General features: G+C 41.0%; 1 long non-coding RNA gene across 3 annotated transcripts in view; it reads right to left on the reverse strand.

Annotated features, from left to right (window-relative positions):
* The window catches only part of LOC103558718 (uncharacterized), a 138,621-nt gene that overhangs the window by 97,740 nt on the left and 23,369 nt on the right, over window positions 1-17,512 (reverse strand). Inside the window, exons 1-3 of one of the 3 annotated variants that reach the window (XR_011537206.1) lie at window positions 16,326-16,405; window positions 4,369-4,506; window positions 4,024-4,271 (exon numbers count right to left, since the gene is read on the reverse strand). The exons of 1 other annotated variant lie outside the window; for it this stretch is intronic. This is a non-coding gene — a long non-coding RNA (uncharacterized lncRNA). Of the gene's footprint in view, window positions 1-411; window positions 596-4,023; window positions 4,272-4,368; window positions 4,507-16,325; window positions 16,406-17,512 lie in introns of those variants that run through there. One more of the 3 variants, XR_011537205.1, reaches the window with a different exon arrangement.

Consider the following 17,512-nt stretch of genomic DNA (forward strand, 5'->3'; position numbering starts at 1 on the left):
AGGAGCAAAGCCTGAGGGCTGGATCCCAGTAGCCCCGAACATTCAACAGCCATGTTCTCATTGATCTTCACGTCTGACTTTTATTCTAAAAATTTAACTGCCAACATTTAAAACTGTGCAGAATTCACCTAAAAACCAGAATAAGTGGCAACCTGGGCTCCACATTCCCACGTGGCAGCTATGGAGGAAGCCGAGCAGCAGCCACCGCTTTGGATGCGACACTGCCTCCCCCATACGCCGCAGCCTGCCCTTGGCTCACTTCGCTTCTGTGCCTGAGCCCTAGGGCTTCTGAGTTTGTGACCCCTCCTTTTCTCCATGGCATCCAATCCAGAGAAATGAGAAGGGCAAAATGTTCTCAACTTCATAAACATACAGTGTGTCAAAAACCATAAGAAAGGAAGCAACTTGTACCTTTTCTTCAATGGTTTCCTCTTGGGGATGACCCAGAGATTGTGAGGGTTTGGAGAACAGCCGAGGGCCTTCAATTAAAATAGTTTTGTCTTTGGTTACTACCGGAATAAACCTGTAAGCAGACAGCTGTTTCATGCCAGATGAAATTCTAGTCTTGGGTGGGATGGCAGAGGTTTATGACTTCAGACGAGAAACAGGCAGGAACAGATTATATTCTTATGCCAAGTTCCTTTCTTTATTGTCATGGAAGCAAGAAGAGAAATGCAGAAAGGGGAGAGCTTTGCTAGACCGGTGTTTCACTCAGCCTTTCTGCTAGGCATCAGGAGCTGCTCAAGATTTTGCAAACACTTTTACAGGAAAATAAGGGCTATAGAAAACCCCTAAAATTAAAACAGAGCTGGAAAAGAATAAAGACCATGCATTTGTCTTTAAACTCAGAAGTAGGAGCCCCTGGGATTTGGTATTCTATAAGAAGACTGGAAACATTATTAACATTAATAAATAAACATCTGGATTGACTTGCAGTCTAAATTTAAGTGACCTAAATATTTTGGCTCTATTTTAACTATACTGCATTTTGCTAAATTCTCCAGTGTTTCTTTTGTCCTTAGCTTACACTTCATTTTCTTCTGGCTCTTTTAACTCGGGTCTTGTTTTCCATGAAAATGAAACTTGTTATATAAATGTTTAAGCACCAAATGTCCATAAAAAGATACGGAATTGGTCTTGATTTCATTCCTCATATTTGTACAATGTGGGTCCTTTACACACTCATGTCCTTTTAATTGGAACCATATAATCACGCCATTTGCTTTTCTTTCTCTCATGTAATACTTTGTGCTATATCTAATTCTAAGAGTGTCAAAATTTACCAACAAAATTTTCATTGAGCTAAAATTAAAACTTGAGGCCATTATGAAACTGTTAATTCCATTTTTTTAAAGTAAAATGTAGCCAATGTTAGCCCAGTTTGGGGTAGTAGTAGGGAGAAAACACACAAAACATGGCGGCATAAACCAGATTAAGCCAGAATCGTGGCCAAGTTTCACTTGGATCCTCAAGTGTACTCCAAAAGCAAGAATAAATGTAAAAGTGAAGGCCAGCAAAGCAAATCTCCACCAAGAAAAGGGCCATAAAACCAATGCAAAATTGAATGAGCCAGCTACAGAGAACTGCCCTCATAAACACAATGCTTACACTTAATCTGTTCCTCGCCACCTTCATTTGAGAACACTGGTCTCTCCAGTCCCTGGACTGCTGTTGCTGCCTTGAGCTTTTTTTCTAGTTGTAAGCCAAGGGGTTGCTATGCAAAGTCCCAGTGCATGGAACCAGAGTTAATCATTCACAGGCCCTTTTGCCTGAAATAAGATGCTTTTCATTTCCCTTGGCTTATGTGAATAATGAAAAAGGAAAACAAACAAAGGAGATAACTGCACTATGTTAAAAGATAATCCCTTAGCATAACTATTGTCTAGAAGGCTGAGCACCACAGGCAGGCAAAAATCCAGTCTGCATTCAGTGACGACGCTGACATTTATTTATAAGAGATTATGCCGTGACAGAGCTTCAAGTCATTTAGAAATGCTCCTATTCCCCAAGGCCTCCGCTATATTTATACGCAGGATCCCATATTATTTTTCCTGGTGTTATGGCAACAAAGATTTCAATGTTTACAGAGCTATCAAGTTCTGACAGGCCAAGCTGGGGACTTTGCATCACTGGCTCGCATTAAAATGGAGCAAGGGACCTGGGGAACCAGGCAGAAGCTCGGCTGTCTGAACAACTAATACCTGAATGGGACAGAGGGAGGAAGCAGGCAAGCGGAGCACTCACACAACGACTCTCCCCCGCGGGAATTTGCCCGCATGATCCTGTGGTTTAAGGAATATTTTACAAAGTCGGCCCGACCTAGCAAGTCATCTTAAACCCAAAAGAAAAGCAAACCCCAAATTCCTACTACAATTTTGTACCCCGCGTGGATGTTTAAAGCTCTGTTGAATAGAGAATGTTAGAGTCCATTATTAGACCTCTGGGTAGTGGAAGGGGAAATGAAAATGCAGTGGGCGAAGAAAGGGGAGAACAAGCACCCTCTCCATCCCCACTTTTTGTTTTCAACTACATGATGGAGAGGAGCCCAGAGCGCCTTCGCATCTAATTCAGTCATTGCCCAGGGCTCAGTAGTTTCTAGCACAGTCCCACTCTGGGGCTAATTGCTGTATGAAGCTGGCTATGAAAACGTCCTAGAAATATTTGTATCTCGCAAACAAAATTATTTTGAGAACTTGCCACCTACTCCGTGAAATAGCAATGTGTCAACAGGACCTCACCGGCCGAGGTCCTCCGCATTGAAGTTGTTTTGTAGAGTTTGCCCGAACCCCTCCAGGCTCTGCGACTGACACACAGAACTAGAAATCATTAAAACACAAGTCCTTCCAAGCATATTCTTTGGATATCTTGGTTCTGGTGGAAGCAGGAAATAAAGGCCAAAAGCTTAGCTTCAGATACAACAAGCCACCACTTTCCAGTTCTAGATGTGGGCCAGGAAAACAATCAAGTCAGAGGAAAACAGAACAAGAAGTTCTAGGCCATGTTTCTTCCTTTCTTTTCTTTTCCTTGAGTATGTGTGTTCATAAGTGTATTGGTGCTAATTTGGTTACAAAAGTGTAGGATGGACTTTACAAACATGTGTCTAAATTTTGTGTTTTTTAAAAGATTGACACCTGAGCTAACAACTGTTGCCAATCTTTTTTTTTTCTCCCCAAAGCTCCCCAGTACGTAGTTGTATATTTTAGTTGTAGGTCCTTCTGGTAGATGCTATGTGGGATGCCACCTCAGTGTGGCCTGATGAGCAGTGCCACGTCCACGCCCAGGATCCAAACCAGCAAAACCCTGGGCCATCAAAGTGGAATGCGCGAATTTAACCACTCAGCCACGGGACCAGCACCATAAATTTTTTTAATTTGAGATTTTGTTCTGTTTAAAATTGTAAATAGCAAGAAATATGCATGTTTCCTAATGCTTAAAATGAACAATCCAAAAAATAATAAACTGTGACTTACCATGTAACATAGGACATGTGAAAAAAACATTGTTGACATAGTACGGACTTTCAATTTACATAAAATAGACGTGAAAGTATAGGGGAAAGATAGACTAGGAAAAAAGACCTGACCACCCACTTCCCAGAAAATTGGCCACAAAAACCCTAGGAATAGCAGCGGAGCATTGTCGGGTACAGCACCAGAAGGTGAGAGGATGGTGCAAACAGACCAAGCAGGGTTCCGCTCTGCTGTACACAGGGGCACTAGGAGTCGGAATCAACTCGACAGCATTAACAACAACAATGGAGGAAATGGCATAAATACTAATTGCAATAAACGTCTCTGTATGTCTTTCTAGATAAACTGGACATGTATAAGAAAATAGCTAGAAATGAGTAAGTGTGACATCACAGTCTTTCTCTTTGGAAGTCAGTAGGGTTGACAGGGCTACTCCCCAAGACTAGTCGGAAAGACTAGTTGGAAAGCCTGTAAGAAGAGAGTTGGACGTTTTGTTCTCTATACATGTCAGGCCCATCCTCTCGTTAGCCACGGTGACCCCTGTTTGCAATACCTGTTGCTGCGACTTTGCCTTTGTTTCCTCAAAAGCTGACTTGGTTCATGGTTTGCCAGCTCCCTTCAGATCCCAGCAAGCAGGCTAGATTATCTGTGGCTGGTCTTCCCAACAATCAGAGACCAAAGGATATCGTTTGAAGTTGTGCTTCAGCGTGCCTTTCTTACGTCTTCTGGTCAATCCACTTCAGTTTACCACACGGCAGCTGCAAAGGCAGCTAATGTTCTCGTCTTCATCATGACAACAGTCTTCATCAGCAGAAAGAATTTATTACAAACACAATTAATGGCCCAGGTATCTTTCATAAGCACTCTTTCAAGAAAATTACATAAGCTTGAGTCTTACCATGAACTCTGTAAATGTATTATTCATTCATTTAACAAATGTTTCTTCCTTTAACTTATGGTTGACACGACACAGTACACTAGGGATGCAGCCATACGCAAGGTAAACAAGGTCTTTGCCTTTGATGGAGCTTCAATTCTATTGGAGATAGCCAACAAATACAAGTAAATCAATCAGTAACACAATTGCTAGTACTAAATATGCTAAAGAGGAAATCAAGAGGACATTATGATAGAGATTATGGAATATCTTCAGATACTGGGTACTTAAGAACTTCTTCCTTGAACGACATTTAAGAAGGGACTTGCTGGATAAGAAAACAGTTCTGAAACTAAACAAACTGGAAGGATTTCATTGATGGTAAACATAATGCTGTTTAGGGCTCTTAGTGACTACTTAAAAAGTCAAATAAAATATTTCTGGCACATTTTAAATCTCTCAGTCTTCTGGAAGATTGGATAAGATAATTTGGGGGGAGATATGTCTTAGTCCAAAGCTTGATGCTACATTGTTAACTAATTCCATCTGTTGACTTCCTGTGGATATTTTGGCTTCCACGACAAAACCGGGACCTTCTTTTACTGAAGGAAGATATAGAAAAGAGTTTTGTTGTATTTTTTTTTTAAAGATTGGCACCTGAGCTAACATCCATTGCCAGTCTTTTTTTTTAATTTCTTCTTCTCCCCAGTGCCCCCCAGTACATAGTTGTATATTCTAGTTGTAGGTCTTTCTGGTTGTGCTATGTGGGATGCCGCCTCAGGAAGGCTTGATGAGAGGTGCCGTGTCCACGCCCAGGATGTGAACCGGTAAAACCCTGGGCCACTGGAGTGGAGCGTGCGAATTTAACCACTCAGCCACGGGGCTGGCCCCCAGAAAAGGGTTTTTAATCTGGCAGACTCATGAGGGAGTTCCCTTAGTATCCATTCTGAATTTATATGCAAAGTAAACCATGTATGGTTGATATATACAATTCACTAGTGAGAACATCTAGCACATTTATTAGTTTTTTAAAGGGCTCTGTGACCCAAAAAAGGATATGGTCATTCAGACAAAATGGGTCTAAAGTAGTCCATTGCCCTGGAAATTTTTCAAAGAGTTGACTTGTTGTATTCAGGCCTTCAACTAGTTGGATGAGGCCCACCCACATTATGGGAGGCAATCTGCTTTACTCAAAACCTACCAATTTAGATTTTAATCTCACCCACACAAGAATACCCTCACAGAAACATCCAGAATAATGTTTGACCAAATATCTGGACACTGTGGCCTAGAAAAATTGACACATAAAAATAACTGCCACAAGGTATATACTACATCCTGAAGGACAGTGGTCCAGACTCACAGGGTGTCATTTCCAAGCTGATGCCTTAGGTATGCCTACAAGAGACCATTCCAGAGCCCTATCTGCCCACTGCTTCTGGATGATGGACAATGTGACATGTGGTAAGATGGGGTCCCATGGTCATTTATCCATTGCTACACCTCCTTTGCTGTAAGATGGGTCTCTTGGTTCAAAGAAATGTTTTACCAGAACTCATGTCAATAAATGAGATACTCTGTGAGCCCTTGGATTGTAGGGAAGTTCAGGAACTTCAGGCAGGAAAGAAAATTCATACCTGGAAATACATGTAAATGCTAGTCATGACAAATCACCACCTTTTCCATGAAAAGTGTCCAATATAAATAACTTGCCATTAAGAGGCTGGTTGGTGTCCTTGAAGGTTAGTATTATATGAGGAGTCTCTGCTGCAGACAAATTGCACATTCAGCAGCAGTAGCTAGAAGAACATATGCCTTTGTCTCCGCCACCATATCTACCCAGTTCATGGGCACACTTTGGTAGCCAAAGACAAGATACTGTGATAGCCAAAGATTAAGGATGGCTAGCATCCACTGGGTGAGTCATCCTATCCACCTGATCCACCACTGGATGGTCTCTGGTGGGCATTACACGCAATAGAAAGATCCCAACACTTTGTGCCCACTCTCGTAAGTCCATCCAACTGCCTCTAACCTGACCTCTTTGTCCTCAGTCTTCCAATCTTGCTGCTTTCAGACTCCTGACCAAACAGGCAAACCATTCTCCACCATCCGGAAGTTTGTGTGAGTCCTTACATAGGGCCACTTCTCCCTCTACACAAAGAGGATAACCAGGTACACTGCCCAAAGCTCTGAGCACTGGAAGAAGTACTTTCTACCATTATCCTTCTGGGCCATCCATAAATGGACTTTGCTAAACCAACATACTGAGCTGATCTATCTGTGAACCAAGCTCAAGATTTTTTCCTCCTCTATCAGCTAGTCATGAAACTATAGGTGTAAACTATGGGAGAAGCATTATTGCCATAGCATAGGTGACACGGGGATTTGACCCACATATTTCTCAGAATTACACGTGCCCTGTGGACCTTCTGGTGCCTGATTCTGGATACAGTACTTCCATTGTATGACGGATCACTGCTGGGGCCACTCAACCTTATGACTAGTGGGTCTAAAAACACCCAACTCAAGATGGGCAGTTCTGGTCATGTAGTCATTTGATGTCCCATGCTCATATGGCCAATCTCTACTAGGGCCAGTAGTAGACCAGAAGCTGCTTTGTGAATGGTGTATAGTACCCGGTTGCAGATGGTTGTTCTAGAAACCTGGGTTCTGCACTGTGATTCTCCTATTAGATCTTGCCAGAGACTGCATGTAGCGTCTTCATGACATATTCCTCTAGAACCATGGAATCTACTCAATCAAAAGACCCATGAAGCAGGGCTGTTTGTACTATAGCCTAGACCTACTTGATAGCCTTTACTTCTCTGCCCCACTCAAAACTGGAAGCCTTCCGTATTATCTAATAAGTGGATCCGGGCAATATTTCCAAGTGTGGTATATGCTGCTTCCAAAACACAAAGAGGCCTAACAAATGTTGTGCTTATTTTTTAAGTGGTAGAAACTTAAAGGTGCTAAAACTTATTCTTTCATTTAGAGAGTGTATTAGGGTTCTCCAGAGAAACAGAAATAGTAGGATATATATACTTATTGAAAGTATACTTACTAAAATACATACTTATTATGGAAAGGATACTTATTGTGAAGAATTGGCTCACATGATTATGGGGGCTAGGAAGTCCCGTAATCTGCTGTCTGCAAGCTAGAGAGCCAGTGGTGTAATTTGGTCCTAGTCTGAAGGCCTGGAACCAGGGGAGCTGATGGTATAAATGCCAGTCGGAGGGCTGGAGATGAGGTGAGACATCCCAGCTCAAGCAAGTGAGGCAGGAAACAAACAAATTCCTCATTCTTCCAGCTTTTGTTCTACTCAGGCCCTCAAAGGACTGGATGACATTCACGCATGGTGGAGAGTGCATCTACTTTACTGAGTCCACTGATTCAAATGCTGATCTCTTCTGGAAATACTCTCACAGACACACCCAGAAATAATCTTTACTCTGGGAACACTGTGGCCAGCTAAATTGACACATAAAATTAACCATCACAAGTCCACCCTTTGTCAACTTAGTACCCATATACACCTCCTTAAACCCATACTTAATCTCCAAATAAAGACAATAACAAGCACATAATTATGCCTAAGGTGGCAAAACTCTCCTGCATACAACCGAAAACCTACTCACCCCTTCCCCAGAAGAGGAGGTAAAGTCCTCGAGTGATGTTTACTCTTCCCTTGATATCCTATAACTTAAATACTATGATGTAAAATTAACCATACCTAAATACTATAATATAAAACCAATACACTTTATATTACACAATAAAGGAATAAGAGAGGAAAGAAAACAAAGGTTGTAGCTGGTATTTATAACTACCTTCTTCCACTATCCATTCTGTATTCCCATTGCCTTCAGGAAGCACTCCAGCTGTTAGTGGTTCCTGACATTGTGGGGTGACCCAAACCTTCGTTCCTGAAGGGTCTGGGCTATTAGTAGCCCTGCCTGGATTGGGTTGTTGTAGTTTTCCATTGACGTTAATCACAGGGCATGCTAATACTAAGAGAGGCCCTAAGGGATCTCCTGTATCCCAGACATACTCTTCTTTACCTCCATTCTGAAGTAGAAGTCCAATTTCCCCTTAGTAATTGGAATCAGTCACCCCAGCCAACACAGTAGCTCGCTCTACGTACTGATTCAGAGACATCAAGAACCCAAAGAGGCAGGGCAGCAGTCTTACAGTTCAGTGGAATCAGTATTGTGTCTCCTGATGGCAGTATACCTCCCTCTGGAACTAAGAACTCTAGGCCAGCAGAACATAAAGTTGCAGAAACAGGACGCAAAAAGTTTGATAGTAGGTCACTAGGAGTAATAGTAAGTGATGCCACTCTGTTTCCACTCCTTGATTCCTGAACCCAAGAATCCTGGCTATTGGAGAAACAGCACCATATACTGGACACTGATTCAGAGCATATACGGTCTTCTGGAGAACCTCGCTCCAGCACTAAAAGGTAGTGCCACCTAGCTGGGGCTGTAACCAAGTCTTCAAAAGGTCTTTTCACCATTCTATCAAACCAGCGGCTACAGGATGCTGGGGAACATGGTAGACCAGTGAATTCCATGAACATGGACCCATTTCTGCACTTCTTTTGCTGTGAAGTGAAATCCTAGCATGCCCCAGACTATTGGAGCCCTAACAGCTTTACTGATATGGCAGACTCCTAAATCTTTGAACTTTCTCTCAATCTCTATAGTATGTGTGTCTTACCAGGGCATCCAAAGCACTTGTCATTTCCTGTTCATGTATGATTAACATGCTGCCACCAATATAATGAATCAAATTGACGTTCTGCAGAATGTCTAGATGATCAATGTCCCTTCAAACTATATTATGACAGAAAGCAGAAGAGTTAATTTAGGCCTAGAGAAAGTCTGTGAATGTACTGTTTTCCATCCTGGTGAACTGCTTCTGATCCTTGTTCAAACAGGTATTGAAAAGAACACGTTTGCCAACTCAATAACCATATATTACCAATGAGAAGCAGTGTAAATCTGTTCTAGTAAAGATATCACATGCAGCACAGCAGCTGGATTGAGGCTACCACTTGGTTAAGTTTCTGGTAGTCCACTGTCACCTGCTGGGATTCATCTGATTTCTGCAGGAAGTAGAATGATGTATAAATGGAAATATAAATAGGTTGACCATCTATGTTGGTTTTAAGTCTTTGAGGATGGTGCTAATCTCTGCCATTCACACAGGGATTGAGGGACAGAATTATTTCTGATTTACTATCTTGACCTGGGGTGACTTCTACTTGGTCTTTTCTGTTAAAATAGCTCTTACTCCACAGGTTAGGGAGCCAATGTGCGCGTTTTACCAGATGCTAAATATGTCCACCCTGATTATTCAGTCAGGAAATTGGAAAATGACTACCAGATGGGTCCAGAGATCCACTGGACCCAATTTGAGACGGGCCTAGGCCAGAACTTCATTTATCACCTGACCTGCATTCTCCCTCACTCTAACAGAGAAGCCAGGAGAGTGTTTTGGGTTCCCAAGTAACAGTATCATCTCAGATCCTCTACCCATCAGCCCTTTAAAATCTGAGTGTTCCCCAGAATCTGAGACAAAAACTCCTGTGCAAATGATCTATTAGGAAAGTTCTCTCAGACAGAACTGCAAAGGGACTGGGAGAAGCAGAACGGAGCAGGGGGAGAAGTGGAGGAAGAGTGTAATTTCAGGAAAAGTTCCAGCCTTGAACGAATCTGACAGACGAGCTTCCAAGTTGAAAATTATAACCAAGAGTAAGTTATCCAGATGGGAGGCAAGGGAATTGGTTTTTCATACTCCTATATCAGTCAGTCATTGCTTAAGTGCCACCAAGACACAAGGAAGAGAATCAATGTAAACTTCTAGGCACTTCTGGCTTTCTTGACGTGGGGGCCCCAGTGACAGACAGTCTTCTGAAGAGAGGTGCAGGTATGGCTCGTTAGCAGCAGAAGCACATGAAGGTCGGGGAGAGGGGTACGCAAACAAAGGTAAACGGGGTCCCAAGGGTCCTGGTGAAGCAGCAACTGCATCCACTGCAGTAGTTAAATGGCAGACAAGGGCCCAAGGGTGATAAAACTAGAAACAATTAAAAGGGACAAAAAGCTGGGGAAGGAATAGTTAAATATGGAGAGCTAACGTTAGTGTGAATGGATGGTCCAAGACCAAAGGCGAAGTGGGAAAGGTTCCCATAATACAAACATTCACCTCTCCCCACCCATTTCTCCAACAGCTACTGACATACTCCCCATCCCCACCACATCCCTCAGAACCATTACCAACCAAACAAGCACCCACACTGTACATCCCATTAAACTTGTTTTATTGGTTTACTTGCATCTTAAGAGGAAATATTGCCTCAGTAGTGTAGCTTAGTACAATTAAACATACAGAGGGCAGAAACTCTGGTTTGGGGGAGCTAAGGGGCCTTGTACAAGTTACTTAGCCTCTTCAATCCTTAGTTTCATATTTTAAAATGAGGACAATAATACCCACAACACAAGGATTTTTGCTGATTAAGTTTTAAAATCTATCAAGAAACGACTAGCACAATGCCAGACATACAGTAGGCACTAAATAACAGTTTCTTTATTTCTTTAGACATGGTCCGGAACGAGACTGTACATTTTTTCCTTGAAATTCTTGAAAACAACTGGATTCCTGTTCTGACGTGGTCCTGGGGCAGCCTATTAAAAAGCCCAAAGCCTGAAGAGTGCAAGCTGATGTAATGCTGAAAGATCTCTCAAAAAGAAGGATCTCATCATTTTTCTCTAGTTTTAGTTTCTATAGTGAGAAAAAGATTATTTTTATAGTGTATTTGAACAAATAGAACGGATTTATGTTTTAAAATATACGAAGTCGATTTCATGTGTGATTATATATCATAACCTCTGACATTTCAGACTGTCACCATTGTTTTCCTCTTGAACATCAGGATATTAAGTTTCAGCACATAGGTGTCGAGGAGAAAGGTCTCACAGAGTGTGGGGACATGAGGCCTGCTCTGACAATGTTCTACAGGAATCTATATCTCCACCTAAGTTGAGCATCTAAGCACCAACTAGCAAGGAAGCAATAGTCCCATCTATCAAATGAGTCCTGAGAGAAACAGAAAGAGAAAGCAGGTGATGAGGAGATGAAGAGGGAAAATGTGTAAGACACAGAGGGAGGGAAAAGGAACAGAGGAAATTATGTGAATAGATAATAAATTAGTGAACAATAATTATTGGCAAAGCAGTTAATATAAGATGGACAGTTCTGGCCTACTACTTGTAGTTTCTAATCTCAGAATCAGTCTTCCAGGCTGGATGAATGGATGGATGAGTGGAGAGATATTCATAGACATAGAAGAGATAACCATTGATCGACAGCTGTTGAAATGAATTATTAAGGAGGAACATATTCCAAATTTCTAAACGGTTATGCACTATAGCTCCCAGATGGAGGCTTTATTTTTCCATGTGTCTTTGTCATTTTCCTTCTCTGTCTTACCACCTGGTGCCTTTTTGTTCCTCAGCTTGGCCCCATAAGAATGCAAGTTGCTTGGCAACTGATCCATCCACTCAAGTGTCTTGAGGAAATAACCCTAGTTCCTAGGATGGTGCATGATCCAAGTTATTACAGTAAGCTCTAGTGTTTACACCTAAGCCTGAAGAGATAATCCTTGTTCACAGTATTTCCATTGCAGTCTACGAAAATCCACGTACAAGCCAAAAAAGGCAAATGAGAGCTACATGACTGTTCTTTCTTTCAAGAACTATTAATTTGACAATATACGAACAGATGCTGGTGCAAATTAGTCTAATGCTGAAATCTTCCTTGGTCAAATATAACCAGGAAACTGTGTGGATGCTCGTAGGCAAACAAGATGACAATTTTTAGGTATTTCCAGTGTTCTAAATAATAGAAGCCACATAATCCATATATGACTGAAGTGCTGTATTTTTTGCTTGAAACCTTCAGCCTCTCCAACCTAGAGTTTACAAACACATACATACACACATACTCTTCTAGCTGAACTTCCTACTTTCCACACTTCTCTGACAGAAGAGTAAAGCACAAAGAGGAAACTGGTAAATTAATGTTTTCTTCAAAGGTTTCAGGGCTCAGAGGGCTAGAGACAGAGGTCATTTCTTCAGGATCCACGAGGCACAGAGAATGGAAAGGGTCCATTGGTTTATATGGACAAATTTATTAGCCAAAAGTACATAAATCTGCTGAGCCAGACACAGGTGGGTGGCTTGGAATGCTTCTGTCCCATTCTGTTTTCAGTATCCTGGGAGGGGAACTCCCACACACAGCACAAAGGCCAGGTTCATCCCATTATACCCATTACAGCTAAAACATTGTTTGTAAACTTATTTTTTCCCTTAAGAGGCATGTTACTATGTGCAGGAGTTCTTAATAAAATAAGTATTCCCTTTCCCCAAAATTTAACCATTTAGACTCTCATATATGGAGTTTTCTTAAGCAAAACACGTATATCTTTGTCATTAATTGGTATTAAAAAAAAGCACGAAGAATTGAGTGAGTAAAACTCAGATACCTCTATAAAATCTTTTCCAAAACTAATAAATGCACACAAGTATGGGTCCATTTGGAGGCAGTCTCCAGAGCTGATGTGACGAAGTTCTATTTTGAGAGGAGTAATCGTTTTATTTTTATTTTATTTTTAAGTACTATGCAATAATGAAGTCTTCCCTATAGTCTGTAGTAAGTGGTGTGATCTCAATCCATCCAAAATCTGACAACAAAATCAGGACATTTTACTCTGAATTAAGAATATCAAAAATGTGTACAAGAAAATTAAAATAGTCAGATTTTTTTTTCCTGAGGAAGACTGGTCCTGAGCTAAAATCTGTTGCCAGTCTTCCTCTTTTTTTTTCTCCCAAAGACCTAATACATAGTTGAATATCCTAGTTGTAAATCCTTCTAGCTCTTCTATGTGGGATGCCTGCCACAGTGTGGCTTGACGAGCAGTGTGCAGGTCTGCACCCAGGATCTAAACCGGCGAACCCCGTGCCACCGAAGCAGAGTGTGGGAACCCAACCACTATGCCACCTGGCCAGCCCTAGATTTTTTTCAACTAAAAACTTGGTAAAGATTTTGAAGGATCATGCCCAGTATTGCTGAGGAGTCGGAAAGATGAGCATTTTCATGTATTATTACTAGAAGTGTAATGTGATGTCAACTTTTTGGAGGAAAATTTGTCAATATACATCAATTTTTTTTGATGCACATAGTTCAATCTAGAAATTCTATTTCTAGGAACTTGCACTTAGAAAAGTTGAGTACTAAGAAATAGCTGAAAAGATGTCCATACATATAGTTTATAATAACAAAAGGAAACAGCTTATAAGTTCAATAATAGGAGATTTGTTCAAGCATTCATTAGACAATTTGTTTTTCACATATCCCACTCTTCTGGGAATACAGCAGTAAATAAAAAGAGTTCATTGCTTTCATGGAGTTTACATTCAAGTGAGGGAAACAGACATAATTTAAAAATTACATAGTTTATAAAGACAACACGAGCAGTTGATTTAATTGATATGGGATGTGAGAGAGGATTAGAGATGAATCTGAAGATTTTGGCCTGAGCAACTGAGTGAACAGCTCTGGTGAATCTCTCAGACAGAAAATATCACTTTGTCCCACCCTGTGCTGTGTCCTCAGGTGAAGAGGGGTAATGAAAAACCCAGACAAGTTTGAGAGTGTCTAAAGAAAGAGGAAATAGGTGCCTAACTCCCCAGGGAAGTTAGGGGAAAAAGTTTCACGAAGAGTCCTGCACGCACAAAGCAGTCACCATAGAGAAGGGCAGCTGGGCCCGTCTAGGCGGAGTGGGAGGATGGGAGTAGAGTCATCTACTCCAAGAGCATCCTAAAGTCTGTGTGGCACCAGCGATGAGTGTTTGAGAAAGAGCAGGGTACCCTGAGGAGTCTAGTGGAACAGAAAAGGGGGAAACAAACTCACTGATGAGCAATTATGACTGGGCATCATGGCAGGAGGGTCATGGACAACAATAGAAAGAAGCATGTTAGAGTCAGCAGGTGCCAACAGAGGACAGAGGAAGGCGTGGACTGGAAGTCTGCTCCCCCCTGGTTTCATGGTACAGCGGTAAGCCCTTCCCCCACTCGCAGTAGTCAACACAAGAACAAAGACAGAGAGGAGGAACCTGAGCTGCGCTCCCCCCTGGAATGCTTGGATGTCACTGAACTGACAGTTTACCAGAAATAAACCAGATCTGCCGTTCAGAATAAAGGCCCACAGGAGTCCAGGTTGAGTTACAGAAAATTAATATTACTCCTTTCTCTCCCTTCCTTCCTTCTTTCTTTTTTTCCTTCTTTCCTTCCTTTTTTTTCTTTTTTACTTTTTATATGCCTGAGTTTGAGGCTAAGAAATCCACATCCAAGATATGGAATTCAAATACCCTCTAGGTGCTCCAGCTTATGGGTCCCAGGAAGGACCTGTTTAACAATTACTCACTAAGACAAGACTTAGCAGATGCTGGTGAGAATGCTGAGAAAAGGGAACCCTTGTACATTGTCAGTGGGAATGTAAACTGGTGCAGCCACTATGGAAAACATTATGAAAGTTCCTCAAGAAATTGAAAATAGAGTTGCTATATGACCCAGCAATCCCACTTCTGGGTATACATCCAAAGGAAACGAAAGCATTATCTGGAAGAAGTATCTGTACTCCTGTGTTCACTGCAGCATTGTTCACAATAGCCAAGGTATGAAAACAGCCTTAGTGTCCACCAACAGGCGAATGGACTGAGAAAATGCAGCACAGATACACAATGGAATATTATTCAGTCTTTAAAAAGAAAGAAATCCTGTCATTTTTTATAACATGGAGGAATCTGGAGGGCATTATGTTAAATGAAATAAGCCAGACAGAGAAAGACAAATATTGCATGGTATCACTTATATGTGAAATCTAACAACAACAAAAAAAAAAAACCTCATAGAAACAGAGAGTAGAAAAGTGGTTTCCAGAGACTAGAGGTGGGGAAAAAGGGAGAGGTTGGTAAAAGGGCACAAACTTTCAGTTATAAGATGAATAAGATCTAAGAATCTAATGTATTACATGGTAACTATAGTTGATAACACTGTGTCATATAATTGAAATTTGCTAAGAGAGTAGAACTTAAATGTTCTTACCAAAAAGAGGTGAGGTGATGGATATGTAACTTGGTGGGGGGAATCTTTTCACAATGTGTATGTACATTGAATCCTCACGTTGTACACTTTAAATATCTTACAATGTTATTTGTCAATTATACCTCGATAAAACTGGAGGTGGGAAAAAGGCCGAATAAATTAATTAATTAAATAAACAAACAATTACCCCCTAACTCTTCTGGATCAATAGTTGTACTTTCAAGTGGTAAAATTTGAGCCCACCACATCTGAGTCTTTGGGACTTCCCAAGGAGCTGGCACTATGGCACTGTTGGCTCTGCAGCCTTCTGCCCTGGTTGTTGCCCTGACCACACTGCCCCATTGACTCCCTGCCCTTAACCTGTCCAGTCCACTCTCATTGGGGCAGCGTCACTGCTCAATTGTCCACGTGTTACTGATGAGGCAATGTTTTAATAGGAGGGAATTTTTCATGACTCAATATGTGAAAAAAAATAGACTAATTCATAGTAAGAAAGTGTCAACAACGTTAACACTAACTAAAAGATGCTTCTGCTTCTAGAGGATTTTTCACTTCTTTCTATATAATATCCATGGTGAGAAGAATAACCTTTAGGATGTTATAGATTAATAGAAATTCCCCCGAAAGACCACCAAACATTTTGGCTCTAACTCAATCCTAACCTACCTAAGATGAGGCAAGACCTTGACCCAGGGTCAGATGTGTCTCTACATACATTAGAGAAGTGGGATTTTTGATTTTTCAGTAAATTCCTGGTAAAGTTAGTCACTATGAACAAATTCCCCAGAGCCAGAAACATCCACAAACCTGAACCAGAATGATCCACATCTGCCTCAGGACTCAGGCTTACTGGTACTTCACAATAGATCCTTTTTCCTTAAAAGTTTCTGGAAAGGAAAGGTAAATGGAGCCTGCTGGAACATCATTTTGAAAATGGCCCTATAGCAATAAAAGCCCTGAAAGTTAAGCCAATAACAGGACTAAATACTAAACACAGTTACGAGTTCGAAAGCCACAGACCCCAATTCCCTCACTCAGCAGTCCAAGACTTGGCTCTCATAACCTCCTAAAAGAAAACATGATAAGTTCTCAAAATCTTAGTTTCATTTCTGAGTTGATTGCTCTAAAATTCCAACATCAAAAATAGAACAGGCTGAATGCTAAAACAGTCTAGGTGAATTGCACATCTTCTGATAACCCTGATTGGATTTTCACCTATTACATATTTATAATTAATAAATTTCTGCCAGATGATGCCTTTAGAAGGAAACAGTTCATTATATAATCCATAAACTTTTTTTCCACCCTGGTATGAGATGATCAAACACTTTAAATTTATTTGGGATGAGTGGGGATAAGTTTCTTGGATTGGAAATTCATTTCAGAGAGTTCTGTGTATGGAGTACCAATTTGGCTGAACATTTTTTAAAAAGTAGCACTTTCTACATGCCTATTTCTGAGCTCCAGAGAAAATGGAAAATAAGATTTGAAGCTATGATACAGCTATCAGGAATCCAAAACCACTCTCTACATATGCAGTGCAATCCTTCTAACTATCTGGTCATATAGTCTGGTCGATGTTCTAAGATTTTGTAAACACTCAGGACAACCACCTGAGAGCTACACGCTGTTGTGTGGTCTTAATTCATCGCAGCCATAATAAGTTCCATGTAGGTATGTTTTTTGTTTGTTGATTTGTTCTTTTCCACCCCAGCTCCAACTTTTCATGTAAAGCCAAAGAAGGACACCAAATTAAAACATTAACTTAAGAGACAGATCAGGCAGGAAATTCCAAAGTTAAGTTCCTCACTGTAATTTTAACTTTCCCATGATACACATTTTCTGGACTAGTTAGCATCTTGCATGTGTAGCTTTGGATAAAGAGTCAGATTCTGACCTCAGCCACATTCGTTTTATTTTTACTGAAAATGTAAGAGGGAGCAATGAAGAATCAAAGTGGGGTCAGAGGTCAGTAGGCTGGAAAAGAATTGCTG

Source organism: Equus przewalskii, chromosome 2 (assembly GCF_037783145.1).
Source record: "Equus przewalskii isolate Varuska chromosome 2, EquPr2, whole genome shotgun sequence".
NCBI lineage: Eukaryota > Metazoa > Chordata > Mammalia > Perissodactyla > Equidae > Equus > Equus przewalskii.